The 24,967-nt window shown below is 45.6% G+C and overlaps 5 non-coding genes across 5 annotated transcripts; all 5 read left to right on the top strand.

Annotated features, from left to right (window-relative positions):
* The first annotated feature begins 7,002 nt into the window (after window positions 1-7,002).
* trnav-uac (transfer RNA valine (anticodon UAC)) lies at window positions 7,003-7,075 on the top strand. The gene has a single exon. It is a non-coding gene; the product is annotated as a tRNA-Val (tRNA).
* Window positions 7,076-15,505: 8,430 nt separating this feature from the next.
* On the top strand, window positions 15,506-15,578 carry trnav-cac (transfer RNA valine (anticodon CAC)). Its single transcript has one exon. It is a non-coding gene; the product is annotated as a tRNA-Val (tRNA).
* Window positions 15,579-18,439: 2,861 nt separating this feature from the next.
* trnav-cac (transfer RNA valine (anticodon CAC)) lies at window positions 18,440-18,512 on the top strand. The gene has a single exon. It is a non-coding gene; the product is annotated as a tRNA-Val (tRNA).
* Window positions 18,513-21,373: 2,861 nt separating this feature from the next.
* Window positions 21,374-21,446, top strand: trnav-cac (transfer RNA valine (anticodon CAC)). Its single transcript has one exon. It is a non-coding gene; the product is annotated as a tRNA-Val (tRNA).
* A 2,861-nt stretch (window positions 21,447-24,307) lies between these two features.
* Window positions 24,308-24,380, top strand: trnav-cac (transfer RNA valine (anticodon CAC)). Its single transcript has one exon. It is a non-coding gene; the product is annotated as a tRNA-Val (tRNA).
* The last annotated feature ends 587 nt before the right edge of the window (window positions 24,381-24,967 follow it).

A 24,967-nucleotide genomic window follows, 5' to 3' on the forward strand; every position in this document is an offset into this window, starting at 1 on the left:
CACCGCTCAGAATCCTCACTGTTATTGTTTCAATTCTCCAAATTCCTTACCACGTATTGGTCTGGATTCAAATCCATTCGTCGTTTTTCCATTCCACCTGATTGATACATCACTGCAATCCCTGATATTATTCATCACAGTCACCGACACGACCAATTGTTGCATCGTCTGTAAACATCTAAAAGTGACTCCGACAACTAAGTTTGAATTATTGATCTACATCAGGAAACAGTGGTACTCCACTGGAAACAGGCATCCAAGCATGGTTCATTGCTGGATGGGATGAACACCTGCAATAACAACAGAATCGGGCCTTTGCTATCATTCGTAAACCTGAAGGCAACTCTGCAGGATGGTTTCCTGACTGATTCCTTCTCACATAGGGGAGTGGTGAATGACCTGTCCACATTCTGACTGAGGAAGTGAGTTTACATTTCAGCGGGTAATTGAATCCCTTCCTGCAGACCCAGCCCCCATGGACCTGACTTCATGGAGGCGTCGGTATCCTTGTGTCTATATAGTTTGGATAATCAGCTGAATTTGAGACCACGCTGAGACGATTCCCAATTTTCCCCATCATCCATGCATCTTTTATATCCTTCCTTATTCTCCCACGGAGTGTGGCCATCATAGTCTGAACAACAGTTGTTTTTCATCCTTAAATCTCCTTGAACTGATCCAGAAGGAATTTATGGGTAAATCGTACTATTGTTGATCTGAAGTTATATGTTGGCAAGTCTCGTTAAGGACAGCAGATTCCCCTTTTGAAGGGTCATGACTGCAAAGGCTTTCAGCAAAGTAAAACTTTTTTGTCACTCGTCCTCTGAGCGGGTTTATATTCCAGATTTTATTCATCGAATCTAATTACCAGTAGCTGCCATGCTCCAGTCTCCAAGTGTTGCTGGCCCAAATATTGCCATTACCTTTGCAGATGAAACGAAGATTGGTGGAGTAGCAGAAAGCATAGGGGACTGTCAAAGAATGAAGGAGAATATAGATAGGGCAATTGAGCGGAGAAGTGGCAGATGGAGTTGTATCCAGACAAATGTGAGTTGATGCATTTTGGGAAGTCTTATTCTAGAGCCAAGTATACAGTAAACAGAAGAGTCTTGGGTAAAATTGCTGAGAAGGTTAATGTGGGAGTTCAGGTTCTTTGTACCTGAAGGTGGCTGCACAGGTGCATCGAGTGGACAAGAAGGCATATGGCATGCTTGCTTTCATCGGTCCAGGCATTGAGTGTAAGAGCTGGAAGGTCATGCTAAAATTGTACAAGATTTTGGTTCAACCACACTTAGAATGCTGTGTACAGTTCTGGTTGCCAAATTACCAAAAACGACGTGGACGTTTAGGAGAGGGTGCAGAGAAGAATAATGAGGATGTTGCCTGGTATGGAAGATGCTAGCTCTGAAGAAAGGTTGAGTAGGTTACGTTTGTTTTCATTAGAAAAAACGAGATTGAGGGGGACCTGATTGACGTCTTCAAAATCATGAAGGGTATAGACAGTGTGGATAGAGATAAGCTTTTTCCCAAGGTGAGGGATTCAATAATGAGAGGTCACACGTTCAAGGTGAAAGTTGAAAAGTTTAAGACAGATAGTCATTGGAAGTATTTTACACCGAGGGTGATAGGTGCCTAGAACGTGTTGCCAGCAGATGTAGTAGAGGCAAGCACTGTAGATTCATTTCAGGTGCGCCTGGACAGATGCATAAGTAGGAAGTGTGCAGAGGTATACAGATGCTTTGGAATTGGGTGATAGGTTTAGACAATGGATTTGGATCAGCTCAGGCTTCGACATCCAAAGGGCGTGTTCCTGGGCTGTAAATTTTCTCTGTTATTTTTTCTTCTTTGTTCACAACTCTGTCAACTTCATGCTACATTACTGCATTTCAGAGAATGATATTCTCAATTCTAATTATTACAGAGGGAATGAGAATATGACATGTGGCTGTGTCGGAATGAAAGTGATTTACGCTGGTCTGGAGTTTTTACTGGGAGCAAGACGCTGATGCGGAGACGATGTGATCAAAAACAGCTTACTGTCAACGTAACAAAACAGCGCATTGTTCAGGAAAATTTCAGAGAATGCTTTCAATTAACCGACCTCTCGCTGAAGGCTCCAGCACGCTTCAGCTGAGCCAATCTGTCGTGCGGGTTAATGCTGGTGTTGTATCCTAATACAACAATTATGCTTTTCGTCCCCGCCTTTGACCAGGAGCACTCCCAACTTTGGCATTTCTTGCGCCTCTGTGCCGTCATAGAAGAACCATGTGCTCACCTTCAAGCCAATCAATCCATTTCGATACTATGGTTGTGAGATCAATTCTCATGTAACAGCTTTTACCACATGGACCAGAGATTATTAGAAAACCAGGCTCTGGAAAAGGACACAGGGCAGCACTGAGGAAAAGAAAATTTATTCGAAAATACTTCTGTCTGTGGAATTCTACATCATTTATTTCACTTGCCCATTCAGCTCTGTCTTGTCTATTGTGTGCAGTTCTGCAATTCGCATTATAGAACGGATATGATAGCACTGGAAATGATGCAGGAGAGATTTACCAGGATATTGTCTGGGTAGAAGAGTTTCAGTTGTGAAGAGAAATTGGACAGGCTGGAATTGTTTTTCTTAGACTCGAAGAGATTGAGAGGAAACATCATTGAAATGCATAAAATAATCAGGAATATGGATGGCATAGACTGAAATCAATGTTTCTCTTTGATGGTGAGATCGATCACGGGAGGTGGGGAAGGGTGGCATAGATTTAAGGATAGAAGAGGAAAGATTTGAGTGAATGTGCAGACAAATGTCTTGAAACAGCCGTGGGTTGAAATCTGGAACTCAGTGCATGCAAAGGTTGCAGAGGCAGAAATCCGCATAACTTTCAGAAGTTTTCAGATGTGAATTTGTGATGCCAACACGTACAAGGCAATAGGCCAAGTAATTTTAAAAAGTGTTCCGATAGTTAAGCGAATGTTAATTTCCAGTATTAGCAAATAGGCTTATTTTTGCATAGAAATCCTGGGTAGTACCACGCCTGTCACTGCGTGAGGTCGGGTTCAATTTGCTTCCAGGACAGGCGCTTTCATATTGGGAGGGCTAAGTGGGTAGAACTGCGCCATTCAGCGTCAGAACCCCGCCTTCGATTCAAGTCTTGTGTGACTGACTGTGTGGAATTTACACACTCCTGCTCTCTCTCTCTCCCGTGTGAGATTCCTCTGGCTGCTCCGATTGCTTCCCACAATGCAAATGTGTGCAATTCAGGCGAATGGCAAATGGCAAACAAAATCTGAATGGACTGTAAGTGCTGTAAATAAGAGACAAAATCAGAATTGCGGCTCGGGGAAAACAGATTGCTGAAATTCACTTTTTATGGCCCATTCTTATTATGTTCTTTCTCTGTCTCTTTGCAGCATTGTCTGGGAAGTGGTGGTGCACTCAGGCTCCAGTCTGTTTGAAAGAGTAGTTTGGAATTGCCCTGTTGTTAGTTGTGTGATTACTTTATGGTTCATGCCCCCCGACACTCTCACATTTAGCATTCATGTTCGCTGTGTCTGAAAATGCATTTGGTTTTCCAGTTTTGTTTGTGTTCCGTGTTAAATGCTTTCTGTTTTGCGATTCGCTCAATACATTACGAATTAACAGGGTTTCTGAGGTAACTTCCAGCTGCAAAAATCCTCAACTGAGAATCTGGGAAACTTTCACGGAGTATGGTCAGTCGGAGCAAAAGTAAGGAAGTCGTTCGTTTCTGCAGTGTTTCACAATGCTACGTTTCCCGTGAGCAGTCGAACAGACTAAATGATTTTGCCAGACTGCGACGGTAAGCTCCGCAAAAACGTAATTCTTTAAAGCAGGTGTAAGCAACACAACGTTATTGGGGTACACCGTGTGGAAACAGATACTTCGGTGTATCTCGTCCATGCTCACCACATAGCCAAAATTAAACAAGTCCCATTAAACAACGAGCTAACGGAAACAGAAAGGTGAAAGGTAGAATTGCTTCAACTTTCAGTGCTGGATGCCACTGAGCTGCAGCGCGGGCGACTGCGGCTTGTTTCTGTAGTGTAGTGGTCATCACGTTCGCCTTACCCGCGAACGGTCCCCAGTTCGAAACTGGGTAGAGACGGTCTTGCTCTTCAACTGCAGCCTTTGACATCGACAAAAACGGAGCTTTCTTGCTTGCTTTCCCACGTGCAAACCTGCCTTCGAGTTTGCTTGAATAAATCTTCTCTCGTAGTGCAATGCAATGCAATGCAATTCCATTTAATTACTGTGCAAAGCATTGTAAAGTTTTTCTCCAACCTGGTTCTGATCATATGCCATTCTGTTTGAGAGTGTAGTTACCCCCTTCTGATCCTTCCACGAAAAGCATTACCGCATTCGCATTCCTTGCGCAGGCGGCCCGGTTCAAAGACAGAGAAGAAGCTGATGTGCTGGTGTCACAGTGCACCACGGATTCCTCAACTAGTCTGTCTGTCAAATGTATCCCAAAGTCGTCTCTGAAAGACCTCATTTGGAAGGTGTCTGTCGTTATTCAACGTGCGAGAATTGGTACCAGAGGTCCTGAATCATGTTTTGGAGCAGTTCGCACGTCAGTGGCTCATTCAATCAGCAACAGCAATGAAAGAAATTACACTCTCAGAGGAACCTCTGGACCTGTGCTTTCATAGCGTCGCTAGTATAAAGGTGCGCCCCGAGATCTAAGCCACGTTGGAACTGAAACGGAGGAATCGACAGAGAGGCTACAGAATGACATCGCATCCATTTGGTTTTCTTTAAATCACTGACGAGCAGGAAAATGTAAACGGGGAAGGCGAGTGGGGAAGTGAGGCAGTTGCAGCTCTGGAGAACGTCCGTCTTTGTGATTCACTCAGCAACCAGAGACGTGACGGTGACTCAGGCGTGAGAGCTCTTCACATCGTGAACAAAAAGCAATCAAGGGCAGTTAGCACCTCTTCCGGAGTGGGGGTGAGGTGAGGTAATTACCTTTTGACTTCTGTTACTATGTTCAGAAACTGCCTTTTGGATTGAGGTGAACAGAAACTGCATTTCTAAAAAGCACCACGGAACTTGTTAAACTTTATTGAGTCGCTTTTTCTCATCGATCCCCACACAGGTTTCCAACTCAGTTGGTATCCATGAGGCTCATGTCCAGGTGTGATAATCTCTGCAGCAAATTGCACGGTTAAGGTAAAAGGCAAGGAAAGTGGCATCTCGAACCGGCCCCGAGGTCAGACCTTCCTCACAATGTAATCTGTCGTTCTCGGATTGTAATGCTACCTCCGGTTTTAGGGTGGAACATTCTTTGGGAACCTTATTCTGCAAAATAGACACAGTGACTGAAACTATGCTGCACGGTATGATTTGGGACACGGCCTGCTCAGCTTTGTGCATTTTCCCTGTAGTCCGGTGTGTATCATGTTCCGTGTAACCGTGAAAGTTGTCCTGTTTCGAACAATGGGTGAAATCATTGAGCAAAGCAAGAATCGAAACTGCAGTAATGTCAAGTAGCTCATGGTAATTTGACCCAATCATAACCGATCATATATTCTCACGCACTCACAGATACATTTGTAGCTGAATCCAGTCTGAGAAGATAGACTCAGCTTACCAGTGATTTTTGTCTGGATTGATGGGCTATCGTTAACTGCTGAGAAATTGATATTGTAGACGCGCACATCCCAGCAGCTGTGCGAGTCGGAGAGGGATCATGGAACCCATTTCACGTGAGTTTGCATCTGTTGTTAAGGAAGGAACACAATTGGAGGTGTAAGAAAAGGGACTCGCGGGCCTGTTGGTCGTGTGGCCGAGCGGTCTAAAGCGCTGGATTAAGGCTCCAGTCTCGACAGAAGCGTGGGTTCGAATCCCACCGCTGCCAGTTCTGCTGAACAGCTCCAACGGAGCAGCTGGTTTAAATGCTGTTTCAATCCCTGCCTCATCTCTGTTTAAATGAGTTTGCTTCCCGGGAAATTGACTGCGGTGTGGGAAAGTGCCGAATTTTCGAAACTCTCTGTGCTGTCATGATCGTGTTCGCTTCCCGCGCGGAAAATCGCCAGCAGCTCTACTGTTGCTTTCTGTTCCAGGCAAGTTGAGCTTTTCCTGGAACCGATTGGAGACAGTTATTTCATCGTTGTTGCGAAACAGACTCCTCCGGTGACTCGACTCTTCGTTATTTGGTTTTCTGGCCAATGAGAAAATCGTTCCAATGTATTTCGATGTCATATGTTATTGAATTTCTCCCACTTCCTTCATTTCCGTCCTGCAGTCATCGGAAGGGAAAGGTAATCTAATCGAGACTGTGATTGGTGAAATTCACTTTTTATGGCCCATTCTTATTATGTTCTTTCTTTGTCTCTTTGCAGCATTGTCTGGGAAGTGGTGGTGCACTCAGGCTCCAGTCTGTTTGAAAGAGTAGTTTGGAATTGCCCTGTTGTTAGTTGTGTGATTACTTTATGGTTCATGCCCCCCGACACTCTCACATTTAGCATTCATGCTCGCTGTGTCTGAAAATGCATTTGGTTTTCCAGTTTTGTTTGTGTTCCGTGTTAAATGCTTTCTGTTTTGCGATTCTCTCAATACATTACGAATTAACAGGGTTTCTGAGGTAACTTCCAGCTGCAAAAATCCTCAACTGAGAATCTGGGAAACTTTCACGGAGTATGGTCAGTCGGAGCAAAAGTAAGGAAGTCGTTCGTTTCTGCAGTGTTTCACAATGCTACCTTTCCCGGGAGCCGTCGAACAGACTAAATGATTTTGCCACAGACTGCGACGGTAAGCTCCGGAAAAACGTAATTCTTTAAAGCAGGTGTAAGCAACACAACGTTACCGGGGTACACCGCGTGGAAACAGATACTTCGGTGTATCTCGTCCATGCTCACCACATAGCCAAATTTAAACAAGTCCCATGAAACAACGAGTTAACGGAAACAGAAAGGTGAAAGGGACAATGGCTTCAACTTTCAGTGTTGGATGCCACTGAGCTGCAGCGGCTGCAAACGCGGCTTGTTTCTGTAGTGTAGTGGTCATCACGTTCGCCTTACACGCGAAAAGTCCCCAGTTCGAAACTGGGCAGAAACTGCTTTGCTCTTCAACTGCAGCCTTTGACATCGACAAGAACGGAGCTTTCTTGCTTGCTTTCCCATGTGCAAACCTGCCTTCGAGTTTGCTTGAATAAATCTTCTCTCGTAGTGCAATGCAACGCAATTCCATTTAATTACTGTGCAAAGCATTGTAAAGTTTTTCTCCAACATGGTTCTGATCATATGCCATTCTGTTTGAGAGTGTAGTTACCTTCTGATCCTTCCACGAAAAGCATTACCGCATTCGCATTCCTTGCGCAGGCGGCCCGGTTCAAAGACAGAGAAGAAGCTGATGTGCTGGTGTCAACTAGTCTGTCTGTCAATTGTATCCCAAAGTCGTCTCTGAAAGACCTCATTTGGAAGGTGTCTGTCGTTATTCAACGTGCGAGAATTGGCACCAGAGGTCCTGAATCATGTTTTGGAGCAGTTCGCACGTCAGTGGCTCATTCAATCAGCAACAGCAATGAAAGAAATTACACTCTCAGAGGAACCTCTGGACCTGTGCTTTCATAGCGTCGCTAGTATTAAGGTGCGACCCGAGATCTAAGCCACGTTGGAACTGAAACGGAGGAATCGACAGAGAGGCTACAGAATGACATCGCATCCATTTGGTTTTCTTTAAATCACTGACGAGCAGGAAAATGTAAACGGGGAAGGCGAGTGGGGAAGTGAGGCAGTTGCAGATCTGGAGAAAGTCCTTCTTTGTGATTCACTCAGCAACCAGAGACGTGACGGTGACTCAGGCGTGAGAGCTCATCACATCATGAACAAACAGCAATCAAGGGCAGTTAGCACCTCTTCCGGACTGGGGGTGGGGTGAGGTAATTACCTTTTGACTTCTGTTACTATGTTCAGAAACTGCCTTTTGGATTGAGGTGAACAGAAACTGCATTTCTAAAAAGCACCATGGAACTTGTTCAAATGTATTGAGTCGCTTTTTCTCATCGATTCCCACACAGGTTTCCAACTCAGTTGGTATCCATGAGGCTCATGTCCAGGTGTGATAATCTCTGCAGCAAATTGCACGGTTAAGGTAAAAGGCAAGGAAAGTGGCATCTCGAACCCGCCCCGAGGTCAGACCTTCCTCACAATGTAATCTGTCGTTCTCGGATTGTAATACTACCTCCGGTTTTAGGATGGAACATTCTTTGGGAACCTTATTCTGCAAAACAGACACAGTGCCTGAAACTATGCTGCACGGTATGATTTGGGACACGGCCTGCTCAGCTTTGTGCATTTTCCCTGTAGTCCGGTGTGTTTCATGTTCCGTGTAAACGTGTAAGTTGTCCTGTTTCGAGCAATGGGTGAAATCATTTAGCAAAGCAAGAATCGAAATTGCAGTAATGTCAAGTAGCTCATGGTAATTTGACCCAATCATAACCGATCATATATTCTCACGCACTCACAGATACATTTGTAGCTGAATCCAGTCTGAGAAGATAGACTCAGCTTACCAGTGATTTTTGTCTGGATTGATGGGCTATCGTTAACTGCTGAGAAATTGATATTGTAGACGGGCACATCCCAGCAGCTGTGCGAGTCGGAGAGGGATCATGGAACCTTTTTCACTTGAGTTTACATCTGTTGTTATGCAGGAAAACAATTGGAAGTGCAAGAAAATGGGCACGCGGGCGTGTTGCTAGTGTGGCCGAGCGGTCTAAGGCGCTGGATTAAGGCTCCCGTCTCGCCGAGGGGTGGGTTCGAATCCCACCACTGCCGTTCCTGCGGAGCTGCTGGTTTAAATGCTGTTTCATTCCCCTGCTGCATTTCTGTTTTAAACAGAAGCAAAATGAGTTTGCTTCCCGGGGAATTTCCTGCGGTGTGGGAAAGTGCCGAATTTTCCAAAGTGTCTGTGCTGTCATGATCGTGTTCGCCTCCCGCGCGGAAAATCGCCAGCGGCTCCACTGTTGCTTTCTGTTCCAGGCAAGTTGAGCTTTTACTGGAACCGAATGGAGACTGTTGTTGCGAAACAGAGTCCTACGGTGACTCGACTCGTCGTTATTTGGTTTTCTGGCCAATGAGAAAATCGTTCCAATGTATTTCGATGTCATATGTTATTGAATTTCTCCCACTTCCTCCTTTTCCGTCCTGGAGTCATCGGAAGGGAAAGGTAATCTAATCGAGACTGTGATTGGTGAAATTCACTTTTTATGGGCCATTCTTATTATGTTCTTTCTTTGTCTCTTTGCAGCATTGTCTGGGCAGTGGTGGTGCACTCAGGCTCCAGTATGTTTGAAAGAGTAGTTTGGAATTGCCCTGTTGTTGTTTGTGTGATTACTTTATGGCTCATGCCCCCGGACTGTCTCACATTTAGCATTCATGCTCGCTGTGTCTGAAAATGCATTTGGTTTTCGAGTTTTGTTTGTGTTCCGTGTTAAATGCTTTCTGTTTTGCGATTCTCTCAATACATTACGAATTAACAGGGTTTCTGAGGTAACTTCCAGCTGCAAAAATCCTCAACTGAGAATCTGGGAAACTTTCACGGAGTATGGTCAGTCGGAGCAAAAGTAAGGAAGTCGTTCGTTTCTGCAGTGTTTCACAATGCTACCTTTCCCGGGAGCCGTCGAACAGACTAAATGATTTTGCCACAGACTGCGACGGTAAGCTCCGGAAAAACGTAATTCTTTAAAGCAGGTGTAAGCAACACAACGTTACCGGGGTACACCGCGTGGAAACAGATACTTCGGTGTATCTCGTCCATGCTCACCACATAGCCAAATTTAAGCAAGTCCCATGAAACAACGAGTTAACGGAAACAGAAAGGTGAAAGGTACAATGGCTTCAACTTTCAGTGTTGGATGCCACTGAGCTGCAGCGGCTGCGACCGCGGCTTGTTTCTGTAGTGTAGTGGTCATCACGTTCGCCTTACACGCGAAAGGTCCCCAGTTTGAAACTGGGCCGAAACTGCTTTGCTTTTCAACTGCAGCCTTTGACATCGACAAGAACGGAGCTTTCTTGCCATTCTGTTTGAGAGTGTAGTTACCCCCTTCTGATCCTTCCACGAAAAGCATTACCGCATTCGCATTCCTTGCACAGGCGGCCCGGTTCAAAGACAGGGAAGAAGCTGATGTGCTGGTGTCACAGTGCACCACGGATTCTTCAACTAGTCTGTCTGTCAAATGTATCCCAAAGTCGTCTCTGAAAGACCTCATTTGGAAGGTGTCTGTCGTTATTCAACGTGCGATAATTGGCACCAGAGGTCCTGAATCATGTTTTGGAGCAGTTCACACGTTAGTGGCTCATTCAATCAGCAACAGCAATGAAAGAAATTACACTCTCAGAGGAACATCTGGACCTGTGCTTTCATAGCGTCGCTAGTATTAAGGTGCGCCCCGAGATCTAAGCCACGTTGGAACTGAAACGGAGGAATCGACAGAGAGGCTACAGAATGACATCGCATCCATTTGGTTTTCTTTAAATCACTGACGAGCAGGAAAATGTAAACGGGGAAGGCGAGTGGGGAAGTGAGGCAGTTGCAGCTCTGGAGAAAGTCCTTCTTTGTGATTCACTCAGCAACCAGAGACGTGACGGTGACTCAGGCGTGAGAGCTCTTCACATCATGAACAAACAGCAATCAAGGGCAGTTAGCAACTCTTCCGGACTGGGGGTGGGGTGAGGTAATTACCTTTTGACTTCTGTTACTATGTTCAGAAACTGCCTTTTGGATTGAGGTGAACAGAAACTGCATTTCTAAAAAGCACCATGGAACTTGTTAAAATTTATTGAGCCGCTTTTTTCTCATCGATTCCCACACAGGTTTCCAACTCAGTTGGTATCCATGAGGCTCATGTCCAGGTGTGATAATCTCTGCAGCAAATTGCACGGTTAAGGTAAAAGGCAAGGAAAGTGGCATCTCGAACCCGCCCCGAGGTCAGACCTTCCTCACAATGTAATCTGTCGTTCTCGGATTGTAATACTACCTCCGGTTTTAGGATGGAACATTCTTTGGGAACCTTATTCTGCAAAACAGACACAGTGCCTGAAACTATGCTGCACGGTATGATTTGGGACACGGCCTGCTCAGCTTTGTGCATTTTCCCTGTAGTCCGGTGTGTTTCATGTTCCGTGTAAACGTGTAAGTTGTCCTGTTTCGAGCAATGGGTGAAATCATTTAGCAAAGCAAGAATCGAAATTGCAGTAATGTCAAGTAGCTCATGGTAATTTGACCCAATCATAACCGATCATATATTCTCACGCACTCACAGATACATTTGTAGCTGAATCCAGTCTGAGAAGATAGACTCAGCTTACCAGTGATTTTTGTCTGGATTGATGGGCTATCGTTAACTGCTGAGAAATTGATATTGTAGACGGGCACATCCCAGCAGCTGTGCGAGTCGGAGAGGGATCATGGAACCTTTTTCACTTGAGTTTACATCTGTTGTTATGCAGGAAAACAATTGGAAGTGCAAGAAAATGGGCACGCGGGCGTGTTGCTAGTGTGGCCGAGCGGTCTAAGGCGCTGGATTAAGGCTCCCGTCTCGCCGAGGGGTGGGTTCGAATCCCACCACTGCCGTTCCTGCGGAGCTGCTGGTTTAAATGCTGTTTCATTCCCCTGCTGCATTTCTGTTTTAAACAGAAGCAAAATGAGTTTGCTTCCCGGGGAATTTCCTGCGGTGTGGGAAAGTGCCGAATTTTCCAAAGTGTCTGTGCTGTCATGATCGTGTTCGCCTCCCGCGCGGAAAATCGCCAGCGGCTCCACTGTTGCTTTCTGTTCCAGGCAAGTTGAGCTTTTACTGGAACCGAATGGAGACTGTTGTTGCGAAACAGAGTCCTACGGTGACTCGACTCGTCGTTATTTGGTTTTCTGGCCAATGAGAAAATCGTTCCAATGTATTTCGATGTCATATGTTATTGAATTTCTCCCACTTCCTCCTTTTCCGTCCTGGAGTCATCGGAAGGGAAAGGTAATCTAATCGAGACTGTGATTGGTGAAATTCACTTTTTATGGGCCATTCTTATTATGTTCTTTCTTTGTCTCTTTGCAGCATTGTCTGGGCAGTGGTGGTGCACTCAGGCTCCAGTATGTTTGAAAGAGTAGTTTGGAATTGCCCTGTTGTTGTTTGTGTGATTACTTTATGGCTCATGCCCCCGGACTGTCTCACATTTAGCATTCATGCTCGCTGTGTCTGAAAATGCATTTGGTTTTCGAGTTTTGTTTGTGTTCCGTGTTAAATGCTTTCTGTTTTGCGATTCTCTCAATACATTACGAATTAACAGGGTTTCTGAGGTAACTTCCAGCTGCAAAAATCCTCAACTGAGAATCTGGGAAACTTTCACGGAGTATGGTCAGTCGGAGCAAAAGTAAGGAAGTCGTTCGTTTCTGCAGTGTTTCACAATGCTACCTTTCCCGGGAGCCGTCGAACAGACTAAATGATTTTGCCACAGACTGCGACGGTAAGCTCCGGAAAAACGTAATTCTTTAAAGCAGGTGTAAGCAACACAACGTTACCGGGGTACACCGCGTGGAAACAGATACTTCGGTGTATCTCGTCCATGCTCACCACATAGCCAAATTTAAGCAAGTCCCATGAAACAACGAGTTAACGGAAACAGAAAGGTGAAAGGTACAATGGCTTCAACTTTCAGTGTTGGATGCCACTGAGCTGCAGCGGCTGCGACCGCGGCTTGTTTCTGTAGTGTAGTGGTCATCACGTTCGCCTTACACGCGAAAGGTCCCCAGTTTGAAACTGGGCCGAAACTGCTTTGCTTTTCAACTGCAGCCTTTGACATCGACAAGAACGGAGCTTTCTTGCCATTCTGTTTGAGAGTGTAGTTACCCCCTTCTGATCCTTCCACGAAAAGCATTACCGCATTCGCATTCCTTGCACAGGCGGCCCGGTTCAAAGACAGGGAAGAAGCTGATGTGCTGGTGTCACAGTGCACCACGGATTCTTCAACTAGTCTGTCTGTCAAATGTATCCCAAAGTCGTCTCTGAAAGACCTCATTTGGAAGGTGTCTGTCGTTATTCAACGTGCGATAATTGGCACCAGAGGTCCTGAATCATGTTTTGGAGCAGTTCACACGTTAGTGGCTCATTCAATCAGCAACAGCAATGAAAGAAATTACACTCTCAGAGGAACATCTGGACCTGTGCTTTCATAGCGTCGCTAGTATTAAGGTGCGCCCCGAGATCTAAGCCACGTTGGAACTGAAACGGAGGAATCGACAGAGAGGCTACAGAATGACATCGCATCTATTTGGTTTTCTTTAAATCACTGACGAGCAGGAAAATGTAAACGGGGAAGGCGAGTGGGGAAGTGAGGCAGTTGCAGCTCTGGAGAAAGTCCTTCTTTGTGATTCACTCAGCAACCAGAGACGTGACGGTGACTCAGGCGTGAGAGCTCTTCACATCATGAACAAACAGCAATCAAGGGCAGTTAGCAACTCTTCCGGACTGGGGGTGGGGTGAGGTAATTACCTTTTGACTTCTGTTACTATGTTCAGAAACTGCCTTTTGGATTGAGGTGAACAGAAACTGCATTTCTAAAAAGCACCATGGAACTTGTTAAAATTTATTGAGCCGCTTTTTTCTCATCGATTCCCACACAGGTTTCCAACTCAGTTGGTATCCATGAGGCTCATGTCCAGGTGTGATAATCTCTGCAGCAAATTGCACGGTTAAGGTAAAAGGCAAGGAAAGTGGCATCTCGAACCGGCCCCGAGGTCAGACCTTCCTTACAATGTAATCTGTCGTTCTCGGAATGTAATACTACCTCCGGTTTTAGGATGGAACATTCTTTGGGAACCTTATTCTGCAAAACAGACACAGTGACTGAAACTATGCTGCACGGTATGATTTGGGACACGGCCTGCTCAGCTTTGTGCATTTTCCCTGTAGTCCGGTGTGTTTCATGTTCCGTGTAAACGTGTAAGTTGTCCTGTTTCGAGCAATGGGTGAAATCATTTAGCAAAGCAAGAATCGAAATTGCAGTAATGTCAAGTAGCTCATGGTAATTTGACCCAATCATAACCGATCATATATTCTCACGCACTCACAGATACATTTGTTTCTGAATCCAGTCTGAGAAGATAGACTCAGCTTACCAGTGATTTTTGTCTGGATTGATGGGCTATCGTTAACTGCTGAGAAATTGATATTGTAGACGGGCACATCCCAGCAGCTGTGCGAGTCGGAGAGGGATCATGGAACCTTTTTCACTTAAGTTTACATCTGTTGTTATGCAGGAACACAATTGGAAGTGCAAGAAAATGGGCTCGCGGGCGTGTTGCTAGTGTGGCCGAGCGGTCTTAGGCGCTGGATTAAGGCTACCGTCTCGCCCGAGGAGTGGGTTCGAATCCCACCGCTGCCGTTTCTGCGGAGCTGCTGGTTTAAATGCTCTTTCATTCCCCTGCTGCATTTCTGTTTAAAACAGAAGCAAAATGAGTTTGCTTCCCGGGGAATTGACTGCGGTGTGGGAAAGTGCCGAATTTTCGAAACTCTCTGTGCTGTCGTGATCGTGTTCGCTTCCCGCACGGAAAATCGCCAGCGGCTCCACTGTTGCTTTCTGTTCCAGGCAAGTTGAGCTTTTACTGGAACCGAATGGAGACTATTGTTGCGAAACAGAGTCCTACGGTGACTCGACTCGTCGTTATTTGGTTTTCTGGCCAATGAGAAAATCGTTCCAATGTATTTCGATGTCATATGTTATTGAATTTCTCCCACTTCCTCTTTTTCCGTCCTGGAGTCATCGGAAGGGAAAGGTAATCTAATCGAGACTGTGATTGGTGAAATTCACTTTTTATGGCCCATTCTTATTATGTTCTTTCTTTGTCTCTTTGCAGCATTGTCTGGGCAGTGGTGGTGCACTCAGGCTCCAGTATGTTTGAAAGAGTAGTTTGGAATTGCCCTGTTGTTATTTGTGTGATTACTTTATGGCTCATGCCCCCGGACTGTCTCACATTTAGCTTTCATGCTCGCTGTGTCTGAAAATGCATTTGGTTTTCCAGTTTTGTTTGTGTTCCGTGTTAAATGCTTTCTGTTTTGCGATTCGCTCAATACATTACGAATTAACAGGGTTTCTGAGGTAACTTCCAGCTGCAAAAATCCTCAATTAAGAATCTGGGAAACTTTCACGGAGTATGGTCAGTCGGAGCAAAAGTAAGGAAGTCGTTCGTTTCTGCAGTGTTTCACAATGCTACCTTTCCCGTGAGCCGTCGAACAGACTAAATGATTTTGCCACAGACTGCGACGGTAAGCTCCGCAAAAACGTAATTCTTTAAAGCAGGTGTAAGCAACACAACGTTACCGGGTTACACCGCGTGGAAACAGATACTTCGGTGTATCTCGTCCATGCTCACCACATAGCCAAAATTAAACAAGTCCCATGAAACAACGAGTTAACGGAAACAGAAAGGCGTAAGGTAGAATGGCTTCAACTTTCTGTGTTGGATGCCACTGAGCTGCAGCGGTTGCGACCGCGGCTTGTTTCTGTAGTGTAGTGGTCATCACGTTCGCCTCACACGCGAAAGGTCCCCAGTTCGAAACTGGGCAGAAACTGCTTTGCTCTTCAACTGCAGCCTTTGACATCGACAAGAACGGAGCTTTCTTGCTTGCTTTCCCATGTGCAAACCTGCCTTCGAATTTGCTTCAATAAATCTTCTCTCGTCGTGCAATGCAATGCGATTCCATTTAATTACCGTGCAAAGCATTGTAAAGTTTTTCTCCAACATCGTTCTGATCATATGCCATTCTGTTTGAGAGTGTAGTTACCCCCTTCTGATCCTTCCACGAAAAGCATTACCGCATTCGCATTCCTTGCGCAGGCGGCCCGGTTCAAAGACAGGGAAGAAGCTGATGTGCTGGTGTCACAGTGCACCACGGATTCTTCAACTAGTCTGTCTGTCAAATGTATCCCAAAGTCGTCTCTGAAAGACCTCATTTGGAAGGTGTCTGTCGTTATTCAACGTGCGAGAATTGGCACCAGAGGTCCTGAATCATGTTTTGGAGCAGTTCACACGTTAGTGGCTCATTCAATCAGCAACAGCAATGAAAGAAATTACACTCTCAGAGGAACATCTGGACCTGTGCTTTCATAGCGTCGCTAGTATTAAGGTGCGCCCCGAGATCTAAGCCACGTTGGAACTGAAACGGAGGAATCGACAGAGAGGCTACAGAATGACATCGCATCCATTTGGTTTTCTTTAAATCACTGACGAGCAGGAAAATGTAAACGGGGAAGGCGAGTGGGGAAGTGAGGCAGTTGCAGCTCTGGAGAAAGTCCTTCTTTGTGATTCACTCAGCAACCAGAGACGTGACGGTGACTCAGGCGTGAGAGCTCTTCACATCATGAACAAACAGCAATCAAGGGCAGTTAGCACCTCTTCCGGACTGGGGGTGGGGTGAGGTAATTACCTTTTGACTTCTGTTACTATGTTCAGAAACTGCCTTTTGGATTGAGGTGAACAGAAACTGCATTTCTAAAAAGCACCATGGAACTTGTTAAAATTTATTGAGCCGCTTTTTTCTCATCGATTCCCACACAGGTTTCCAACTCAGTTGGTATCCATGAGGCTCATGTCCAGGTGTGATAATCTCTGCAGCAAATTGCACGGTTAAGGTAAAAGGCAAGGAAAGTGGCATCTCGAACCGGCCCCGAGGTCAGACCTTCCTTACAATGTAATCTGTCGTTCTCGGATTGTAATACTACCTCCGGTTTTAGGATGGAACATTCTTTGGGAACCTTATTCTGCAAAACAGACACAGTGACTGAAACTATGCTGCACGGTATGATTTGGGACACGGCCTGCTCAGCTTTGTGCATTTTCCCTGTAGTCCGGTGTGTTTCATGTTCCGTGTAAACGTGTAAGTTGTCCTGTTTCGAGCAATGGGTGAAATCATTTAGCAAAGCAAGAATCGAAATTGCAGTAATGTCAAGTAGCTCATGGTAATTTGACCCAATCATAACCGATCATATATTCTCACGCACTCACAGATACATTTGTTTCTGAATCCAGTCTGAGAAGATAGACTCAGCTTACCAGTGATTTTTGTCTGGATTGATGGGCTATCGTTAACTGCTGAGAAATTGATATTGTAGACGGGCACATCCCAGCAGCTGTGCGAGTCGGAGAGGGATCATGGAACCTTTTTCACTTGAGTTGACATCTGTTGTTATGCAGGAACACAATTGGAAGTGCAAGAAAATGGGCTCATCGGCGTGTTGCTAGTGTGGCCGAGCGGTCTTAGGCGCTGGATTAAGGCTACCGTCTCGCCCGAGGGGTGGGTTCGAATCCCACCGCTGCCGTTTCTGCGGAGCTGCTGGTTTAAATGCTGTTTCATTCCCCTGCTGCATTTCTGTTTAAAACAGAAGCAAAATGAGTTTGCTTCCCGGGGAATTGACTGCGGTGTGGGAAAGTGCCGAATTTTCCAAAGTGTCTGTGCTGTCGTGATCGTGTTCGCTTCCCGCACGGAAAATCGCCAGCGGCTCCACTGTTGCTTTCTGTTCCAGGCAAGTTGAGCTTTTACTGGAACCGAATGGAGACTATTGTTGCGAAACAGAGTCCTACGGTGACTCGACTCGTCGTTATTTGGTTTTCTGGCCAATGAGAAAATCGTTCCAATGTATTTCGATGTCATATGTTATTGAATTTCTCCCACTTCCTCTTTTTCCGTCCTGGAGTCATCGGAAGGGAAAGGTAATCTAATCGAGACTGTGATTGGTGAAATTCACTTTTTATGGCCCATTCTTATTATGTTCTTTCTTTGTCTCTTTGCAGCATTGTCTGGGCAGTGGTGGTGCACTCAGGCTCCAGTATGTTTGAAAGAGTAGGTTGGAATTGCCCTGTTGTTATTTGTGTGATTACTTTATGGCTCATGCCCCCGGACTGTCTCACATTTAGCTTTCATGCTCGCTGTGTCTGAAAATGCATTTGGTTTTCCAGTTTTGTTTGTGTTCCGTGTTAAATGCTTTCTGTTTTGCGATTCGCTCAATACATTACGAATTAACAGGGTTTCTGAGGTAACTTCCAGCTGCAAAAATCCTCAACTGAGAATCTGGGAAACTTTCACGGAGTATGGTCAGTCGGAGCAAAAGTAAGGAAGTCGTTCGTTTCTGCAGTGTTTCACAATGCTACCTTTCCCGTGAGCCGTCGAACAGACTAAATGATTTTGCCACAGACTGCGACGGTAAGCTCCGCAAAAACGTAATTCTTTAAAGCAGGTGTAAGCAACACAACGTTACCGGGTTACACCGCGTGGAAACAGATACTTCGGTGTATCTCGTCCATGCTCACCACATAGCCAAAATTAAACAAGTCCCATGAAACAACGAGTTAACGGAAACAGAAAGGCGTAAGGTAGAATGGCTTCAACTTTCTGTGTTGGATGCCACTGAGCTGCAGCGGCTGCGACCGCGGCTTGTTTCTGTAGTGTAGTGGTCATCACGTTCGCCTCACACGCGAAAGGTCCCCAGTTCGAAACTGGGCAGAAACTGCTTTGCTCTTCAACTGCAGCCTTTGACATCGACAAGAACGGAGCTTTCTTGCTTGCTTTCCCATGTGCAAATCTGCCTTCGAATTTGCTTCAATAAATCTTCTCTCGTCGTGCAATGCAATGCGATTCCATTTAATTACCGTGCAAAGCATTGTAAAGTTTTTCTCCAACATCGTTCTGATCATATGCCATTCTGTTTGAGAGTGTAGTTACCCCCTTCTGATCCTTCCACGAAAAGCATTACCGCATTCGCATTCCTTGCGCAGGCGGCCCGGTTCAAAGACAGGGAAGAAGCTGATGTGCTGGTGTCACAGTGCACCACGGATTCTTCAACTAGTCTGTCTGTCAAATGTATCCCAAAGTCGTCTCTGAAAGACCTCATTTGGAAGGTGTCTGTCGTTATTCAACGTGCGATAATTGGCACCAGAGGTCCTGAATCATGTTTTGGAGCAGTTCACACGTTAGTGGCTCATTCAATCAGCAACAGCAATGAAAGAAATTACACTCTCAGAGGAACATCTGGACCTGTGCTTTCATAGCGTCGCTAGTATTAAGGTGCGCCCCGAGATCTAAGCCACGTTGGAACTGAAACGGAGGAATCGACAGAGAGGCTACAGAATGACATCGCATCCATTTGGTTTTCTTTAAATCACTGACGAGCAGGAAAATGTAAACGGGGAAGGCGAGTGGGGAAGTGAGGCAGTTGCAGCTCTGGAGAAAGTCCTTCTTTGTGATTCACTCAGCAACCAGAGACGTGACGGTGACTCAGGCGTGAGAGCTCTTCACATCATGAACAAACAGCAATCAAGGGCAGTTAGCACCTCTTCCGGACTGGGGGTGGGGTGAGGTAATTACCTTTTGACTTCTGTTACTATGTTCAGAAACTGCCTTTTGGATTGAGGTGAACAGAAACTGCATTTCTAAAAAGCACCATGGAACTTGTTAAAATTTATTGAGCCGCTTTTTTCTCATCGATTCCCACACAGGTTTCCAACTCAGTTGGTATCCATGAGGCTCATGTCCAGGTGTGATAATCTCTGCAGCAAATTGCACGGTTAAGGTAAAAGGCAAGGAAAGTGGCATCTCGAACCGGCCCCGAGGTCAGACCTTCCTTACAATGTAATCTGTCGTTCTCGGATTGTAATACTACCTCCGGTTTTAGGATGGAACATTCTTTGGGAACCTTATTCTGCAAAACAGACACAGTGACTGAAACTATGCTGCACGGTATGATTTGGGACACGGCCTGCTCAGCTTTGTGCATTTTCCCTGTAGTCCGGTGTGTTTCATGTTCCGTGTAAACGTGTAAGTTGTCCTGTTTCGAGCAATGGGTGAAATCATTTAGCAAAGCAAGAATCGAAATTGCAGTAATGTCAAGTAGCTCATGGTAATTTGACCCAATCATAACCGATCATATATTCTCACGCACTCACAGATACATTTGTTTCTGAATCCAGTCTGAGAAGATAGACTCAGCTTACCAGTGATTTTTGTCTGGATTGATGGGCTATCGTTAACTGCTGAGAAATTGATATTGTAGACGGGCACATCCCAGCAGCTGTGCGAGTCGGAGAGGGATCATGGAACCTTTTTCACTTGAGTTGACATCTGTTGTTATGCAGGAACACAATTGGAAGTGCAAGAAAATGGGCTCATCGGCGTGTTGCTAGTGTGGCCGAGCGGTCTTAGGCGCTGGATTAAGGCTACCGTCTCGCCCGAGGGGTGGGTTCGAATCCCACCGCTGCCGTTTCTGCGGAGCTGCTGGTTTAAATGCTGTTTCATTCCCCTGCTGCATTTCTGTTTAAAACAGAAGCAAAATGAGTTTGCTTCCCGGGGAATTGACTGCGGTGTGGGAAAGTGCCGAATTTTCCAAAGTGTCTGTGCTGTCGTGATCGTGTTCGCTTCCCGCACGGAAAATCGCCAGCGGCTCCACTGTTGCTTTCTGTTCCAGGCAAGTTGAGCTTTTACTGGAACCGAATGGAGACTATTGTTGCGAAACAGAGTCCTACGGTGACTCGACTCGTCGTTATTTGGTTTTCTGGCCAATGAGAAAATCGTTCCAATGTATTTCGATGTCATATGTTATTGAATTTCTCCCACTTCCTCTTTTTCCGTCCTGGAGTCATCGGAAGGGAAAGGTAATCTAATCGAGACTGTGATTGGTGAAATTCACTTTTTATGGCCCATTCTTATTATGTTCTTTCTTTGTCTCTTTGCAGCATTGTCTGGGCAGTGGTGGTGCACTCAGGCTCCAGTATGTTTGAAAGAGTAGGTTGGAATTGCCCTGTTGTTATTTGTGTGATTACTTTATGGCTCATGCCCCCGGACTGTCTCACATTTAGCTTTCATGCTCGCTGTGTCTGAAAATGCATTTGGTTTTCCAGTTTTGTTTGTGTTCCGTGTTAAATGCTTTCTGTTTTGCGATTCGCTCAATACATTACGAATTAACAGGGTTTCTGAGGTAACTTCCAGCTGCAAAAATCCTCAACTGAGAATCTGGGAAACTTTCACGGAGTATGGTCAGTCGGAGCAAAAGTAAGGAAGTCGTTCGTTTCTGCAGTGTTTCACAATGCTACCTTTCCCGTGAGCCGTCGAACAGACTAAATGATTTTGCCACAGACTGCGACGGTAAGCTCCGCAAAAACGTAATTCTTTAAAGCAGGTGTAAGCAACACAACGTTACCGGGTTACACCGCGTGGAAACAGATACTTCGGTGTATCTCGTCCATGCTCACCACATAGCCAAAATTAAACAAGTCCCATGAAACAACGAGTTAACGGAAACAGAAAGGCGTAAGGTAGAATGGCTTCAACTTTCTGTGTTGGATGCCACTGAGCTGCAGCGGCTGCGACCGCGGCTTGTTTCTGTAGTGTAGTGGTCATCACGTTCGCCTCACACGCGAAAGGTCCCCAGTTCGAAACTGGGCAGAAACTGCTTTGCTCTTCAACTGCAGCCTTTGACATCGACAAGAACGGAGCTTTCTTGCTTGCTTTCCCATGTGCAAATCTGCCTTCGAATTTGCTTCAATAAATCTTCTCTCGTCGTGCAATGCAATGCGATTCCATTTAATTACCGTGCAAAGCATTGTAAAGTTTTTCTCCAACATCGTTCTGATCATATGCCATTCTGTTTGAGAGTGTAGTTACCCCCTTCTGATCCTTCCACGAAAAGCATTACCGCATTCGCATTCCTTGCGCAGGCGGCCCGGTTCAAAGACAGGGAAGAAGCTGATGTGCTGGTGTCACAGTGCACCACGGATTCTTCAACTAGTCTGTCTGTCAAATGTATCCCAAAGTCGTCTCTGAAAGACCTCATTTGGAAGGTGTCTGTCGTTATTCAACGTGCGATAATTGGCACCAGAGGTCCTGAATCATGTTTTGGAGCAGTTCACACGTTAGTGGCTCATTCAATCAGCAACAGCAATGAAAGAAATTACACTCTCAGAGGAACATCTGGACCTGTGCTTTCATAGCGTCGCTAGTATTAAGGTGCGCCCCGAGATCTAAGCCACGTTGGAACTGAAACGGAGGAATCGACAGAGAGGCTACAGAATGACATCGCATCCATTTGGTTTTCTTTAAATCACTGACGAGCAGGAAAATGTAAACGGGGAAGGCGAGTGGGGAAGTGAGGCAGTTGCAGCTCTGGAGAAAGTCCTTCTTTGTGATTCACTCAGCAACCAGAGACGTGACGGTGACTCAGGCGTGAGAGCTCTTCACATCATGAACAAACAGCAATCAAGGGCAGTTAGCACCTCTTCCGGACTGGGGGTGGGGTGAGGTAATTACCTTTTGACTTCTGTTACTATGTTCAGAAACTGCCTTTTGGATTGAGGTGAACAGAAACTGCATTTCTAAAAAGCACCATGGAACTTGTTAAAATTTATTGAGCCGCTTTTTTCTCATCGATTCCCACACAGGTTTCCAACTCAGTTGGTATCCATGAGGCTCATGTCCAGGTGTGATAATCTCTGCAGCAAATTGCACGGTTAAGGTAAAAGGCAAGGAAAGTGGCATCTCGAACCGGCCCCGAGGTCAGACCTTCCTTACAATGTAATCTGTCGTTCTCGGATTGTAATACTACCTCCGGTTTTAGGATGGAACATTCTTTGGGAACCTTATTCTGCAAAACAGACACAGTGACTGAAACTATGCTGCACGGTATGATTTGGGACACGGCCTGCTCAGCTTTGTGCATTTTCCCTGTAGTCCGGTGTGTTTCATGTTCCGTGTAAACGTGTAAGTTGTCCTGTTTCGAGCAATGGGTGAAATCATTTAGCAAAGCAAGAATCGAAATTGCAGTAATGTCAAGTAGCTCATGGTAATTTGACCCAATCATAACCGATCATATATTCTCACGCACTCACAGATACATTTGTTTCTGAATCCAGTCTGAGAAGATAGACTCAGCTTACCAGTGATTTTTGTCTGGATTGATGGGCTATCGTTAACTGCTGAGAAATTGATATTGTAGACGGGCACATCCCAGCAGCTGTGCGAGTCGGAGAGGGATCATGGAACCTTTTTCACTTGAGTTGACATCTGTTGTTATGCAGGAACACAATTGGAAGTGCAAGAAAATGGACTCGCGGGCGTGTTGCTAGTGTGGCCGAGCGGTCTTAGGCGCTGGGTTAAGGCTACCGTCTCGCCCGAGGGGTGGGTTCGAATCCCACCGCTGCCGTTTCTGCGGAGCTGCTGGTTTAAATGCTGTTTCATTCCCCTGCTGCATTTCTGTTTAAAACAGAAGCAAAATGAGTTTGCTTCCCGGGGAATTGACTGCGGTGTGGGAAAGTGCCGAATTTTCCAAAGTGTCTGTGCTGTCGTGATCGTGTTCGCTTCCCGCACGGAAAATCGCCAGCGGCTCCACTGTTGCTTTCTGTTCCAGGCAAGTTGAGCTTTTACTGGAACCGAATGGAGACTATTGTTGCGAAACAGAGTCCTACGGTGACTCGACTCGTCGTTATTTGGTTTTCTGGCCAATGAGAAAATCGTTCCAATGTATTTCGATGTCATATGTTATTGAATTTCTCCCACTTCCTCTTTTTCCGTCCTGGAGTCATCGGAAGGGAAAGGTAATCTAATCGAGACTGTGATTGGTGAAATTCACTTTTTATGGCCCATTCTTATTATGTTCTTTCTTTGTCTCTTTGCAGCATTGTCTGGGCAGTGGTGGTGCACTCAGGCTCCAGTATGTTTGAAAGAGTAGGTTGGAATTGCCCTGTTGTTATTTGTGTGATTACTTTATGGCTCATGCCCCCGGACTGTCTCACATTTAGCTTTCATGCTCGCTGTGTCTGAAAATGCATTTGGTTTTCCAGTTTTGTTTGTGTTCCGTGTTAAATGCTTTCTGTTTTGCGATTCGCTCAATACATTACGAATTAACAGGGTTTCTGAGGTAACTTCCAGCTGCAAAAATCCTCAACTGAGAATCTGGGAAACTTTCACGGAGTATGGTCAGTCGGAGCAAAAGTAAGGAAGTCGTTCGTTTCTGCAGTGTTTCACAATGCTACCTTTCCCGTGAGCCGTCGAACAGACTAAATGATTTTGCCACAGACTGCGACGGTAAGCTCCGCAAAAACGTAATTCCTTAAAGCAGGTGTAAGCAACACAACGTTACCGGGTTACACCGCGTGGAAACAGATACTTCGGTGTATCTCGTCCATGCTCACCACATAGCCAAAGTTAAACAAGTCCCATGAAACAACGAGTTAACGGAAACAGAAAGGCGTAAGGTAGAATGGCTTCAACTTTCTGTGTTGGATGCCACTGAGCTGCAGCGGCTGCGACCGCGGCTTGTTTCTGTAGTGTAGTGGTCATCACGTTCGCCTCACACGCGAAAGGTCCCCAGTTCGAAACTGGGCAGAAACTGCTTTGCTCTTCAACTGCAGCCTTTGACATCGACAAGAACGGAGCTTTCTTGCTTGCTTTCCCATGTGCAAACCTGCCTTCAAATTTGCTTGAATAAATCTTCTCTCGTCGTGCAATGCAATGCGATTCCATTTAATTACTGTGCAAAGCATTGTAAAGTTTTTCTCCAACATCGTTCTGATCATATGCCATTCTGTTTGAGAGTGTAGTTACCCCCTTCTGATCCTTCCACGAAAAGCATTACCGCATTCGCATTCCTTGCGCAGGCGGCCCGGTTCAAAGACAGGGAAGAAGCTGATGTGCTGGTGTCACAGTGCACCACGGATTCTTCAACTAGTCTGTCTGTCAAATGTATCCCAAAGTCGTCTCTGAAAGACCTCATTTGGAAGGTGTCTGTCGTTATTCAACGTGCGATAATTGGCACCAGAGGTCCTGAATCATGTTTTGGAGCAGTTCACACGTTAGTGGCTCATTCAATCAGCAAAAGCAATGAAAGAAATTACACTCTCAGAGGAACATCTGGACCTGTGCTTTCATAGCGTCGCTAGTATTAAGGTGCGCCCCGAGATCTAAGCCACGTTGGAACT

The sequence above is a fragment of the Chiloscyllium punctatum genome, chromosome 18 (assembly GCF_047496795.1).
Source record: "Chiloscyllium punctatum isolate Juve2018m chromosome 18, sChiPun1.3, whole genome shotgun sequence".
Taxonomy (NCBI): Eukaryota; Metazoa; Chordata; class Chondrichthyes; order Orectolobiformes; family Hemiscylliidae; genus Chiloscyllium; species Chiloscyllium punctatum.